Source organism: Cyprinus carpio, chromosome B20, assembly GCF_018340385.1.
Source record: "Cyprinus carpio isolate SPL01 chromosome B20, ASM1834038v1, whole genome shotgun sequence".
Taxonomy (NCBI): Eukaryota; Metazoa; Chordata; class Actinopteri; order Cypriniformes; family Cyprinidae; genus Cyprinus; species Cyprinus carpio.
Window position 1 is genome coordinate 12305240 of NC_056616.1, and position 15604 is coordinate 12320843.

At 37.1% G+C, this 15604-nt stretch overlaps 1 pseudogene; it reads left to right on the forward strand.

The window, feature by feature from the left end:
• Nucleotides 1–134: 134 nt before the first annotated feature.
• LOC122141103 lies at nucleotides 135–13753 on the forward strand (annotated as a pseudogene).
• Nucleotides 13754–15604: the final 1851 nt, after the last annotated feature.

Here is a 15604-nt window from a genome sequence, read left to right on the forward strand (position 1 = left end):
ATTCCCTGTGGCGCCATATTTTAGGAAACGCAGTTAGATTTGGGACGTCCTCCCGCCCCCTCCTGTGCCGCTGAAGTCCCCTGTCTGAGCAGGCTGTGGACAGAGCCCCTATTGTTCCCAGCCCACTCCTGCCTAATATGGAATTCGCGAGAAAACCAATGATTTCCTGACACTGACGATGCGTAGCCGCGGAGGGGCGAATTTGGAAAGCTGTTTGGAGTATGAAGGAATTAAACCGGAGCCCCAGCCACTGTTTTTGAAACGGTTTCGTAGTCGAATCAGGAAAATGTAAAATATCGGAATGCAAGTTGTAGGAGTTATCGTGAGTTTTCTTGAAACTGCTGTCGATGGCGAGGGATTGTTTTGGAAGCACGAGCTAAAGCGTGGGTCACCTACTTGACGGATTTGCTTGCGCACCGTACGACACGCCAACTCGGGTGTTTCAACTGGTCACACGAAGACTAACGTCTTAAAGATTTGTATTTCTAGTCGACCGAAGACTTGACTACCTGTGGAGGATATAGTTTCTGGACTTGTCCAACTATCATGCCTACTCTCAGCTCGAAAAGTAGGCAGAACGCAGTGGAAGCGGCTGAGGATGGAGGCAGTAACAGAGATCCTCTCGAAACTGCGGGCCAAAAAGATGTTGAAATGTGTTGTGGTCGGCGATGGAGCTGTGGGCAAAACCTGTTTGGCAACTGATGAGTTACGCAAACGATGCTTTTCCCGAGGAATATGTACCAACTGTATTCGATCACTATGCAGGTAAGACGGTTTCAAGCTCAAAAGCATTTAACTGAATTCCCTGTTTATGAAATGCAGTTTACAGTATGTCTACCTAATCGTTGTCTACCGCCCCCCACTGCAGTCGGGTAGGGGACGGTCCCAAGAATAGCCATCTGAAAGAGGAGATAGCAACTGCCAGAGCGAGGACTGAGGCCCGACATACTAAAAAGTAGAAACAGGGTACAAATTATAGTTTGGGATCAGAGCCCTCTAATTAAGGGTTAATGAAAATTATTATATTGTAGGCCTACTTAATGAATTTCAAAAGGGTGTCGCTATTAAAATCTGTAAAAGTAAGAGCTCGCGAGAGCCGCAACCTGTTGATCACAGGAACCAGACGCAATCTAAAACGCGTTGTCAGTAGCCTACTGGAGGAATTATAGCTTTGTAGAACCACAGTGGTTTATGGTTACAAATGTGTTGCCATCCATTAAGTTTTTTCTTGTTCTCTCTGACTCAAACGCATATGTAGGCTATGAATGCATAAAGGCTTTGGGTTTTCATCAGGGGAAAGCCCCCTATGACACATGCATGCTCCCAGAATCCTATGAGGGTCAAGTCTTAATTACACAGTGGCAGACAGGTCAGCTTCAACATCCTCTGGAAACAGCAGGACACTTCCCTCACAAATATAAAGAAAGAACCTTCTTAAAAGAACTTGTAGGAAGAAAAATTACAAACAAGCCCTGTGTCCATATGCCTGCTTCCATACTAGTAGGTGAAAGTCAGTACATGAAAAAAGCAGTGTATCTGAATTCATAAGAACAGGAGGCAAAAAGTACCTGACTTACAACATCCACAGAGACACTGTACTATCCCATGAGGCCACAGAAGAGGATTTTTAAGTGGCAGTGAAGGGACGCAACTGACACTGGTAGGTCACGTGACAGTAACAACATAGAGAATAATAGTACGTTCATTCATACCTCCCATATTCATACTATATAAAACACACTTTTTGAACAGTCAGAATTAAAGTATGTTTCAAACCAAATATAGCACCTACTTGACAGTATGTGATTTCGGATGTAGCTATGATCTCTTATTAAAAGTTTTCCCAACTATAAAAAATTCTAAGATGAAAAATTCAAAATGACACTAATATAAGGAGTGCTGCAAAAGTAGATGTCTGCAATCATTCTAATCTAATGCAGTCTTCCAAATGCAATACAGGTCTTTTCAGTAGACGTTATTAGCTTTGGAAAAGTTGGAAAAGCAGTGGAGTGAGTTGCTGTCATTTCATATTTACACTGTTTGGATTTTGAAGCAAGATCTCTTATTCAGCGTCTTTAGATGATTAATGATACCACAATGACTGAGTGATTCACATATTTCCAGGACTGGAGAGAAAAAACTGGTGAATTACTATGAAACATGGAGGGGGAAAAAACTCAGTTTAGCCCCAATCTTTTTTGGCTCTCATTTGTGAAAGTGTTTTTTATAGCTTAAAAACCTGAAAGCAGGTATTGTCAAAGGATTTTCTATATTGCACATTTCGCTCCAATGTGTCATATGATCAAATAAGGCATGTTTATCTGGGCTGTGCCAAAAAGTAGAACTCTTTTCCTTTTTATGAGATTTTAATAGTATCCTGTGTTGTAATTTCCTCCAGCTGGCCAGTGCAGGCTCAGTTCAAACACACAGACTGAACTCATTCAAGGAGTCAGTAAAACTTTTAAACTCTTGGGAGTTGAATGAGATGGAAAGATCTTCAGGGAGTGTGATTCTCAGTCAACTCTTGCAGTTGAATAAAGCTGATGAGTGAGGCCATCCAGAGGACACTAAATGGATATCACAGAACAAAAGTTTGAATGCATGCACTTTTTGGTAATAACAATAAAAAAAGCAATTAAAGGCCTGACTGAGCAGAGTTTAAAGGGGTCATATGATGTTGCTAAAAAAGAACATTATTTTGTGTATTTGGTATAATGCAACGTGTTTATGTGGTTTAAGGTTAGAAAACACATTATTTTTCACATACTGTACATAATTTTTTCTCCTCTATGCCCCACCTTTCTGAAACGCATTGATTTTTAGATTATATTTTTAGATTATAGATTAAGAATATCTCTTTGGATTTGAGACTTTAGTCTTTGCAACTTTACAGATCTTCTTAATGGACCAAGAGCTTGTAACACTCCAAAAAGAAAGGAAAAATTAAAAAAATTATTTAAATCGCATCATACCGTTTAACCTTGTGGTTTTTAAAGCTGTGATGATTTTATTTTTAATGTTTAAATACTTTCTCCTGCCAAGACAACTTTAAGTTTGCCACAAGACTTTTAAGAATCCTAACCAGAATCCAACAGTGAGAGTGTTTGGGAAACCTGTTTAAATTTTTACAGTTAATTTTGGTGACATTAGTTGTACATAAACAACACACTTCACCTTTAAGGAAATGAAACCGTGCTCATAAAGAATAGCGGACACATAAAGGCATTTTATTTGGTTCCTTTATAGTGTGCTGGCAAACTGAATTAAAATTTAAGTCATGGTATGTAAAAGTTAGAAGTGCCTAAGCACCATTTTGAGGTGGACTACCATAATTTACAGTACATGTTCTGAAAGTATAGACAGAGTAGTACAAAAGGATTGCGAGAGAAAAGCGACGATATTCTTCCAGGGCCAATCAATTACTTACTTTCATTTTAGGCCCCTGGAGAGCATGACAAAGCATCATAATAAAGTAGCGAATTGTCACATAGTGGCTTAATGTGTAGGATAAAGAGGACAGAACTTTCATTGTAGGCCAGTGAAAGCTTTACTGTGTTGCTATACTAGAATTGGTCTTAAATGAAAAACTATGAAATTCATTCATGCCTCAGCAGTAATGAAACAGTTTGCAATATAGGAAGCACTGAGAATATGGTGATTGAATTATAAGTGAACATATAATTAATAAATAAGCAGCTTTTTTCAAAATGTATAGTTAAATGGTTAACTGAGCAATCCAAGCAGCAGCTATTTGGAGATATATTTATTTTGTTTAATAGACTAAAAAACTACTGACCCAAAACTTTGGTAGTGTACATTAGAAAAGGTAATATCATATAATCTATCTTTTCCAGTTATGTCTTTTACACAGCCTAGTGTGTTTTATTAATTGTAACACATACAGAATACTTTACAAGAAATAACTCATGTAAACAAGGTCAAATATAATATAAGTGATTGAACTAAAATTATATTCTTTTCACCAGAGCCATTGTGATTGCAATCTAGAGAACTACAGCTCAACCCAACAGTATCTGGGACTGTGGTTTCCATCCATAAATCCCACAGGATCTGAATCCTCTTGTCCAAAACAAACCAATGACATTCCCGGTCCATGACACAGTGCCTGTTAATGTGTTTGAGATGAGTCATCGTCTACTGTGGCTCCCACTACACTCCTGACAAAACTAACTAATCTAGCAGTGATACTGCATTGTGTATATTGCCACGTGGTCAATATTAAAATACCTACAGCTGGAAAGCTATAGTTCGTTTTAGTTATAGGGACAGGCTGGGAAGTAGCAATTTTCAATGTTAAACACTCATCTATGCCATAGCTAATGGTAACTCTTTGTGCTGCTACGCTCCATTCACCACAGCTGGCATTGTATCGGCACAGATCGCTAATTTAACACCTATTGTTTTTTTCATTATCTTTCCACTACATTTTCCATTTGATTTGATCTCTTCTTGATTTGGCAGATCTGTAAAGCACAGGGTTTTGAAAGATCACCATGAGCAATAATATTCTGAGCTTTAATAAAACAAAAAGAGCCTATCAGTTAGATTGTTTATTAACACTGATATCAATAATAATTATATATTTAATAATACTAATAAAGGAGACCAGAAACACCCAGAGTATTTCAGCTGAGTTTTGTTCTGGTTTTGAAGATATTTTATTAGTTGCTGCTTATGATATCCTGTAATCCTGTGCAGATGGTTTGATGGTTAGTGGTATCAACACACCAGATTTGGTGAGTGGTTGGTTGGTGGAAAGAATAAAAGTGTCTAATGGAGTGGTTGAAGAAAGTAAACCTTCTTTGAACTATGAGTAAAAGTTGCTGGTAAAACATATAAAAAAGCCTGTGGTAAACATAATTTGACGATACTTTGACATTTTGTTCTACAATGTATATTACACACATCCATATCCAAAACAAATTTTGAAGCAGTTATGTTCATTTTTTAAAACATATGTTTTTAATAAATAACTAGATAAGAAAGTTTGGGGTGTGAGTGTGTGCAGTTTATGTTGTAGAACAAAACATCAAAGTATCATCACCTTATGTTTACCACAGGCTTTATTTTACTCATAAATAGAAAAACATCACTATAAAACCCCATGAGAAAATCTCTATGCAATTAGCAGCAAATTACTCTTCTGGTTAGTTCCCCCACTCTGTTTACTTGGTTACATCTAAAGCTTACTTGAATTTTCCTAGAGTTATAATCCCTTCTGATTGAACATTTGCTCCACTTTATCAATAAAAATTAAAAACACCTTCTGAACCAACATTTACATGTCCCTTCAAGTAATATTATAAATGTAAATATTTTTGAGGAAGACCTTAAAGAGAAATGGCTCATAGAAACCTAGAAAGAGTTCCTAATAAGTAATTAAATGAAAATTCCTAATTAGTGGAGTGGTTGAGCTCATTTCATGTTTTGCTGAGTGGAAATACTGTGACAAAACGTTCACTGACAAGCAAAAGCTCAATCTTATAGCAAGTGCTGTGTAAGGGCATTACAGATTCTTTTGGCTTCAGAATACAAGATTAATCGCATTAATGTCTTTTTTAGTTATGCTATGCAAAAATGTGTATGTAGATTATGTACACTTCCCTCTGGCAAGCAAAGTGTTGTAAAAACAGGAATTGAAAAGAGGATAAAACCCAGTGGCTTATTTTGCAGATTGACCAACCAATGCCTTTGAAGAAACACTAGTGGTCAAAAAACATAAACCAATTTATGGATCACAACTCTGCAAGAGCATAGTGGATATATTTGGCAGGTGAATGTAAAGGTTGAATTGAGTGGTGGCATTGGCCAGTTTGCTGACATAAAACAGTTGTGACAATTGCACTTTGAATGGTGCACAATGCACCAATTACCCGTACCAGATCTAAGATGCCAATATATTTATTGCTAAAAAGACTATTTTAATGGAATGAATGGTGGACAACAGTCCACCATTGGAAAATGGGTGTCAGTTGTGAGAGAGCAGTGAAATCATCTACAATAAAATGCTTACTTATCACTTGAGACCTAATGCCCTGGTGATGGAATGGAAATTGTCTAAATTAAATTTGCAGTCTCTTGCTATTACCATGTGAGTATCTATACAATTCGCTGTACTGTTCTTATAGGCTAAAGCTCACTAAATGCAGATATATTGGCTGACTCAATGTCACAGGCCAGTTCTGTGAAAGAGAAAAGGAGGAATGAAGAATGTTGAGGTCTGGAGGGGCGTGTTGGCTTCTGACGCCCCAAATCACATTTCACAACAGTGGGTCAGGCTTGCTTGAGTGAGACTGTAACACAACATTGATTTCTCTCCAGGCCACAGAACGGGGGCTGGGGGGGGGTTTTTACAGAAAGCTCGAGCCTCATGGGGAAAAAAGACAGCTGACTGGAGAGAACAGCTGAGAGCCTGATTCACAGCCACCAAACCTTCTCCATCCCTACAGACTTGAATTTCTCTACTTCTCTCAAACTTTCACCTCACATCACCCCAGCCTTGTTTTTGTACTAGTGGCTTTGTATTTATAGGCAAAGAAAGAGTCAGAGAATCAGTAAGTGAGAGAAAAGATTAGACTCCTTATTTAGCCCAGCCCCAAGAGGGGAAAAAGAATCGTGCTGGTAAGAGGACCTGTCAGGAACAGCTGATACAAAGCAACAGACTCAAGGCCACTGTTTCTGGTCCATCTTCATAGTCTACAGGGGCAAAGAACTTCTAAGCACATCTAATCAAAACACCGCTTGGCTGGTTTCCTACAGCTGCAACACACCACAGTTCACCTCCTCAGTGACCCCCCTGTACCCTCCATGAGGCTAAGTTAGGGGCATTAGAGCTGCTGCTTTGTATTTGTCTCTTGTCCCCAGTGTTGAGCAACATGATTTGTTAAAATTAGCATTGAGATTAGCAATCGCTTAAGCGTTGTAAGAAAATGACTGAAAATTTCATTTGAATTTAAAAAGGGCCGCACAGACCCTTTTTGCACTCATCATTTATGAAAACAAACCATTATGCCTTTTCAAGTGAAAACAGTTAAGCTAGCGTAAGAACTGCTTTTTTTAGGGTTTTTTAGTGTCTTTCAGGGTTTTGTTTTATGACTAACTAGAACTATTCAAATTATGCATTCAGTATAGTTGAACAAATGTTTGTTGTTTGGAGAACAATAAAAAAACTTTTCTCATAATGAAATATTATCAAAAAAGATATTTAAAAAGTCAACAGAACACTATAAAATTATCATAAAAGTGGTCCATATGACTTGTGGTATATTCTTAGTGTTTTGATGGTAAGAATCAAAAAATGTTTTACTTCATATTCCATGAAAATCTACCCCTCAAGTGAGCTGTAACTGGATCGTCAAACAGTTTGTTGTGAATAAGACCATTGATATTCACACAAAGCTATAATATGACTTCAGTGGACCGGGAATCTAGCACACAAGTTGTATGGAGAACTCTTTTATGGAGCTTTTTTGTTATTGTGAAGCTTGAAAAGCAGCAGGATAAAAGGTGAATCCTATTGGAGAGCCTAGATTTTTAAATATCAGATTATTTTTTATAATCAGTGAGTGTTCATCTGTACTCAAAATTTGCATTGCCATATTTTTATTGCCATTATATTGGGAGTGTTTAATCTGAATTATCTGTGGTGAATTTCTTCGACATTTTGCTAGGCTTATTTTCAAGGGATATTGGAGAGGCTGTCTTCTCCTTTTCCAGAAGCTTCTCAGCTCATTAAGGACGCCAGATCTATAGTTTGCAGGAAGTGCTTTGGTTCTGACAGGAAGGTTATTGGTCATTTTGGAAGCATCCATGGGTATCTGGCTCAGTACAGTTGATGGGTTATGAAATATTTGGTATAATCTTTTTATGGTCCCAGTCATCAGTATTGCAGCCCATCATGTAGTTGAGCAGATTGAATTCAGTTCAGGGTGTCTCAGTCTCAGAAGGTGCTGAGGCCTGAAGAATCTGGTGGGGGCCACCTTTCACATCACAGTCTCTTTCTTTTCTCACGCATACATTCCTTTAATCAGTCTTCTCAAACCACTATCAGAGGGCTGAGTTTGAAAAGAGTTGTGGACACACAGGGGGACTAGTATCTGCGGTTTGTTTGAAACCTCGGTGAAATTTGAGTCCAGCTGTTCTCCTGTTCTCTGCAGTGGTCTTTTATTGTGTGTTGTTTGATGACAAAAAGAGATGACTTGTCTGGGTTTTTTTTTCTTCCTTTCGCTTGTGTCAACACAGCCGTTCTCTCTCCTCCTCATCACCCGTAACAGAATGAAAATATGTATGCGAGCACACACACCACTTTTCCCTCCCTGTTTTCCAAAACCAGTCACCCCTTGCTGTTGACAGCTGTCCTGTTCTAAATCAACCTCCGTTCCCACCCACAACCAAACAGCAGGTCCAGAGTTCTGGAAGTACATCAGAGGGATGTGATACATCAGGAGCAGAAAACACTGCTGGACAAACACACATTTTATAGCCATATTCTGCACAGTATTTTTCTGTTTGATATGCATAATGAATGTAACAAACCGTTTTTGCTGTTATTTTTTTCAGTGAATATAACAGTATCTGGGAGGCAGCACTTACTGGGATTGTACGATACTGCTGGACAAGTGAGTTAATGCTTCTGAAGTCTATATAGTCACAATAACAGAAGCAGATGTTTCCTTCTATACATTCAAGTGGAGGCAGACTTAAATGAGAGCTTGCAGTATATTGCATTTACATTTATGCATTTAGCAGACACTTTTATCCAAAGCAACTTACAGTGCATTCAGGCTATACTTTCTTTTTTTTTTATCATGTGTGTTCCCAGGGAACTGAATACACAACCTTTTGCACAGCTAACGCAATGCTTTACCACTGAGCCACAGGAACACTATTGTACAATTACACTATTGAAACACTAACAATATTGTAAGAAAGTGGTGGGGTTTAGGCAGACAAAATGATTGGAAAAGTCCAACAAACGTCACCAGATAGCAGTCTGACGTTTTACTGCAAGATCGAGTTACGGCATTTTGATTATAAATACAAGGTAAAGAATGTGACAAATTAAACATTATGTATAGCTAAATCATTCACAATAAGATCTATAACATGCATTTCAGATTTTTTTTATTTCATGCCGACTTCCTCAAAAAGACTGACTGCCCTCAAATGCATTTAAATTTAATTACAACTTCACATTGGTTACCAAATACCAATGAATATACAGCCATATAAAACCAGACATAACACAAAAATCATGTTTTTCACTTGGTTAATGCCTTTCCCCTACTAATTTCATCAACTGCATTTGAAACTCTTAAAAACATTACTAAATTAAAACATTGTGGCCATGCATCAGATCACTCTAAATGTAAACTTTGCATCACAGTCACATTTTAATGGTAGAATGTATAGCCTGTTTTGAATAATGTTGTAAATAAAGCTGCAAGCACTGACTTGAAATTACAACAAACCACAGGCTGGGTTTTGTTTTTGTCACTGTCAGCTCACCATAATGACTTTGATTTTGGCTTATTGCAGTGATTCAAAAGGAAACTCATAACTATTCATATACAGCCTGAAGAGATAGATGCATCTGAACCAAAGCCCAGCTGTTTATTTTCCTTGTGTGTCTAAAGGCATCACAGAATCAGCCGGCCCTGTAATATGCAGCTTATGGGGCGCCAGTTGTTAGAGTTTTAATCCTGCAACATATTTGTGTTGTAACTTAAATTAGTTGGAAAAAAAATAATAGTCACATAATTATTTTCTTTTTTTTTATGATTGATCATTACTGTCACTTCCACTCATCTGTTTAACAATTTCAGCATCAGTTTTATTGGCTTTTATAAGGAATTCTCTTATTCTCATTAGGAATATTCTCTTATAAGGACTTTGGCAGTTGCTGACATTGCACAGGGGGGTTGGCATTCATGAAACAGGATTGAATAAATTATGAGGAAATAAACTATTCTTTTATATGCAAAAACATGCAATACAAGGGAAAATAGCATTATATGCATATTTTACATTGCATGTCTCAGATACTGTACCAGACTGGTGAAAAGCACTATAGGGTACTGATTTGCATAACAATATAAATATTTACCAACTTTTACTAACAATGCACTGAGGGTCACTGTTTTTTTTTATTTGTTACTTTGTTTCAACGACTGTTTTTTGCTTGAAGTAATAAATAAAGCTAATGTGTGAGTACTACTGTTCACTTGATATAATTAAGTAAATGTTTCTTAGACATATAGCTGTAGCAAGCACAGTATGAGCTGTAATGAAGAATATCTGCTGCGTTTCAGAATTGAAAAGACTGTCTAATGTAGTGAGCCGCACATTGCTGTATAAATGAAAGTTATATAATCCAGTACATCTGCTCCTGTAAGCAGTTCACTGATACAGAGGAGCATCTGTGTGATGTCTGGCCCTTCTCTTCTATTGATCACTCACTATGAGATCAATGGCACTCAAGAAAGAACTGACTTTTACAAGATGCTGGCGCTGGTGCGGAGCTGTCATTCGGCACTGAAGTTTTAAAGGCCTGATGTTAATTATTTATGTTCATTTGCATTTCATAATAAGTGATAGAATAAAGTCATGAATAATAATGATGCTCTACATGTAAAAATTTTACCAGAAAATTACATTTATTGACTCAGAATACTCATTTTTTAACTGTTTCACTATTGTTTAGTCCAGTGATCCACCAGGGGTACCTGCAAATTCAAATTAGGTTATACTTAATCATTTTTAAAAGTCTCTTATGCTCACCAAGGCTGCATTTATTTAAAAAACAATGCAGTAAAAAATTACAGTTTTGTAAAAACCCTTCAGAAATCATTCTGATAAGCTGATTTTGTGTTCAAGAAACATTTATTATTATTATCGCTGCTGAAGACAGATGTGCTGCTTAATATTTTTGTCATGACATTTTTTTTTTTTCAGGATGTTTTACAAATATTTGTAACATTGCAAATGTTTACTACCAATTTTGACATCCTTGTTCAATAAAAGTAATATCTTCTTTCCAAAAAACAACTGACCCCATATTTTTGAATGGTAGCATGATTCTAAATTTAATTATCTTTTTCAAGAATACTTCTCCATGATATCCTCCAGAACTGTCAAGCTAAAGTGTCTCATTAAAGGAACAATCAAATTGGCCTCTCTCACCCAGGCACTTTAATAAACTGAATTCTAATTTCTGAAAGGTATTCAGCATAATAATAGTCAAAAGAAACACATTTCTGGTGTGGTGTTGAAGTATCTTAATACCAGAAAATAACACCAATCAACACTTAAAATATTTGTTATTACAGCTCAGACTGTGCTTTCCACAGCTATATATCGACCGAGACATGTTTGCATTATTATATCATAATGAATATGCACACTTTAGAGAAAAGTCCTTAATTCAAAGTCTGTTGGTTTTGCAAATGCGTACATTTATACAATTACATAAACTGAGCACAACTTATGGGGGTATGTTAGACACACAAAAAAGCTTTAAATGAATCTTTAACCTTTAAATTAATCCTCTGCACTCTTTCACTTATATTTTGTTTTTCAAAAAGATCTTTTGCATCATATTTCAGTTGTAAGAGAGATGAACTGAGTCTAAAGCAGGCCTTACTTTACTCGTCGTCATATAGGAGGACTACAACCAGCTGCGGCCCCTCTCCTACCCCAACACAGACGTCTTTCTCATCTGCTTCTCTGTCGTGAATCCAGCTTCCTATCACAATGTGCAGGAGGAATGGGTACCTGAGCTCAAATCCTGCATGCCTCATGTGCCCTACATCCTCATCGGGACACAGGTGCAGGAGTTTTTTAGTTCAGACAGTAATGTGATTTCATTATAATAATAATAATAATAACTATACATAATCATTTATTATTATTGTTGCTGTATTTTATTAACAGATAAACCATTGATATTATTAATAATAGTTATTATTATTGTCTATTATCAGATGAAGCTCAAACAGATCAAAGTCTAAATATGAATATTTATGGAAAATAAAAATAAAATGAATCAGCAATTTATTTATTGGATTTTTTTTTTTTCTATTTAAATTGACTTGCGAGATGACCCAAAGACACTGGCACGTCTGCTCCAGATGAAGGAGAAGCCACTGACCTATGAGCAAGGCCTCAAACTAGCCAGAGAGGTGATGGATGTTCATATGTTTGGCAGTTTGGCTTCATTTTCAGTTTTATTCTTGATGTATCTATTCATAAACTTTCCCCACTGTGTTGCAAAGCACTGAAAGGATTAATAAAAATTCTGTCTCATCCTAGTGTTGTTCCAAGTACGTCGTCCCATATCACTGACTTTCTTCTGTGGAACACAAAGAAAGATGTTTAACAGATTTTTTTGAGCTACTCTTTTCCATTCAATGACAATGAATGCTGACCACAGCTGTCAAGCATGATTTTCAAGGTTAAATTTTCAATTTCCTTTTGTAGGATCTCGACAATCTGTGGTCACTATCAATTTTCTTTATATGGAAACTAGCAGCTCTGCATTCTGCCAAACCTCTCTTTTTTTTTGTTCTGTGGAACTAAATTTCCTGTCCCTTTAACCTAAAGTTGAGAGTTTTGTTTCAGAATTGTATATTGATGTCCACAGATTGGAGCCCAGTGCTATCTGGAGTGTTCGGCACTGACTCAGAAGGGACTAAAGACAGTATTTGATGAGGCCATCCTGACAATCTTCAGCCCAAAGAAACAAAACGGGGCTGTGCGGCCTGCAGGAGCTGTTGTGCTATCATGTGAGGATAAAACATCTCCAACTGTGAACACCCACTCTCCTCCAAAGCTTTGGACAGAGTAGCAGACCCTAAACCGCCTCTAGTCTGCTGTACATCCTTCCTTTCTCCATCCGCCTGTTGTCCCTCAGGACAATGAGCGGTCTTGCCCTCGGTTTGTATGTCTTGTGGAGAGCTACACTGTCCAAAACAAGTGCCTTAATTTTCCCCCCGCATTGCCTTACAGGATTTGCTTCTCAAGCCAAAGAAGTCTCAGACGGGACTGCAGTTTTTCTGAACCAGCGTGGCGCGACATCGCCTATCTCCAATCCAACATTTCAGATTCAGCTCTGAGCCATTGGATTTTTTTTAAACCGGCTATATTACATGGTTTCTCGAGGCTTATGAAAAAAATGAAAAATCCATTCCTCCGTACAAGCTGGTTTTCTCTCAGTCACCTCAAATCAATATTGCGCTCTTTCTGGAGTCAGTGCTTCAGCAGTTCGAGCTAGTTAATAAGGGAAATTCTCTGGAGGATGGCCAACTTATCAATAGAGGTAGAGTAGATGCAAAGAGAGAGAGAGTAAGGAATCTTCCTTGGGTCATTTAAAATTAACAATACTGATAAACCGCTACAGTACTATACATTCAAAGATACGTAAAATAATGTTATCCATCAAAAAGAGTGACAATCAAGCACACTGTGTAAAGACTGAAATCTGCCAGTGATAAAGGGAAAATGTATCTCGTGACAACATTATCCCATGTATCATTTATATTTCCTTGTGTTTTTAAAACTGAGATGCCCTGAAGTGTACTTAGTCACGTTTCTGTGAGCCATCAGACCTTTATACAGTGTAGGTGTAGAACAATGATGCCATAAAATGGTGCTGTAATTGTTATATTTTTCACATGCATTTACATTCTGATTTTTGAAGGGGCCTGTATTTTGTCTTCTCAAATGACTCTGCCTACACACATTTTAAAAAATGCTCTCATTTTCCTCTATTAAAAATGAGCCGATGGAGGACTAAATTTATGGAAGACTGTACGTGCCACTTAAAATAAAATGAAGAAATCAATCACCAATGTATTCATTTAAAAATTAAAATCGATCGATTAATAAATCTTAGTTTATTTCATTAATGTTAATGTTGTTTAATGTAACAAATAATATAAATCATTTTAAATGCAATCTAACCTGGAAGACAACATTACTCTAGTCTCAGCCTCAGACATCACATTCATGGAACGTTGGCTGAATATGCAATGAATAAGACGCATCTCAAAATGGGAAACACTTCAAGTCGTCATCCGATTGGTTAAATTCTACAGAATTTCCACATTCTTAAAAGGTCCATCTGGAAACACAACCATTGTGACTTCAATCCCCCTCGTGGAAGTTTACAACTGTGACATTTTCCCTGAAAGTTTGAGTTAGAGAATAGTTTCCAAGAGTGTGATTTTAAACACATCCAGGCTGTAAAAGCAGACTATTGAGTAGACATGTTTTCCTGTTTTAGCGTGATGGTGTAAACCTCTGTAGTCTCATTTAGCCACTTGTTAGCAACTGCCATTTTCAAGACAAGTAAAAGCTTTAAAAATGTCACGAGGGGGTATTACTGGTGTATTGTATGTCGTAGAATAACACAGGAAAATATTTTGAGCTTGTGTCCACCGCAGACCTTATTTGAATTATTAAAACAAAAACCTGTTCAACATTTGTCTACAAAAACTCATAATCCCTGCTGCACTGTATTATTGTGATGATTTTAGTTTAACATTTTAAACAATAAATGTAAAAGGTCTACTTTTTTAAAAGTGATAGGTAATTTTCCTTTATATTGTCATTTTCATTTATATATTTTATTATTATTTAGATTTAATTTTTAAGTGGCACTCATAGTCCTTTAAGTGATCCAACACTGTGAAGTAAAAAAAAATTCACCATCACCCCATCACTCTCTATTTCAGCTGAAGTACTTGTGGACCAGGCTTATTCCTTGTCTAACGGCTCAGTTTTGCCTCTGGCTGAAGCCACCCCCTCATTTTCCCTTTTAAAGATCAGCTCAAACACAAATGGCTTTGTTCTTCAGTCTTGTTTTTTTCCTCAGGCATGTAGTGTGGTCATGCTGTAAACTGCACCGCTGATCATGGACTTTCAGCAATCCCACCCTAAATATGTGACCTTTTCAAAGTCCCTGCTGTGTTTTGGTACAAGTGTCAAATAATATGGAAAATATTATGTGTAGCCCATACATTTTTGTTTTTGGACATGTGTTGAACAATGTATAGGTTAACCAAGTTCAAGCATTCATAGTCACTTACCAAAATCTGTCCTGTGAGTACTTGTAGTTCTCACACCACAATGTTATGGACACCAGAACTGGTACTGATTACTTCTGATTTCTCTTCACATCAGTCGTTCCTTAGTTTGACCTCAGGGACTTCTTTCCGGAGCCCGCAAGGTGCTAGAGACCATCCTCCGGCTGAGGAATCAAGCCCACTCCACAGAGAGGAAGAATGAGCCGTCATTCACTTGCCTTTAATGTAGCATAGAGTTTGTTTCTTCACTCAGTTTAAGTGCACTTACAACACTGTGCCTTGCATCGTCCTATGCAATAGTTTATATACTGTAATGCTAATGAGAAGACCAGTTTTCAGTCGCTGGTTGAAAGAGCTATAACTTGAACTCAACTGTAAACTTATATCTAATATTTTTAATGTTTTTTTTTTTCTTTAAATTTCATGTATTGATTTATATGCTTAAGAAACATGCCAGCTTTATTTGCCAAAACTAAAAATGTGTTGTAAATATACAGAGT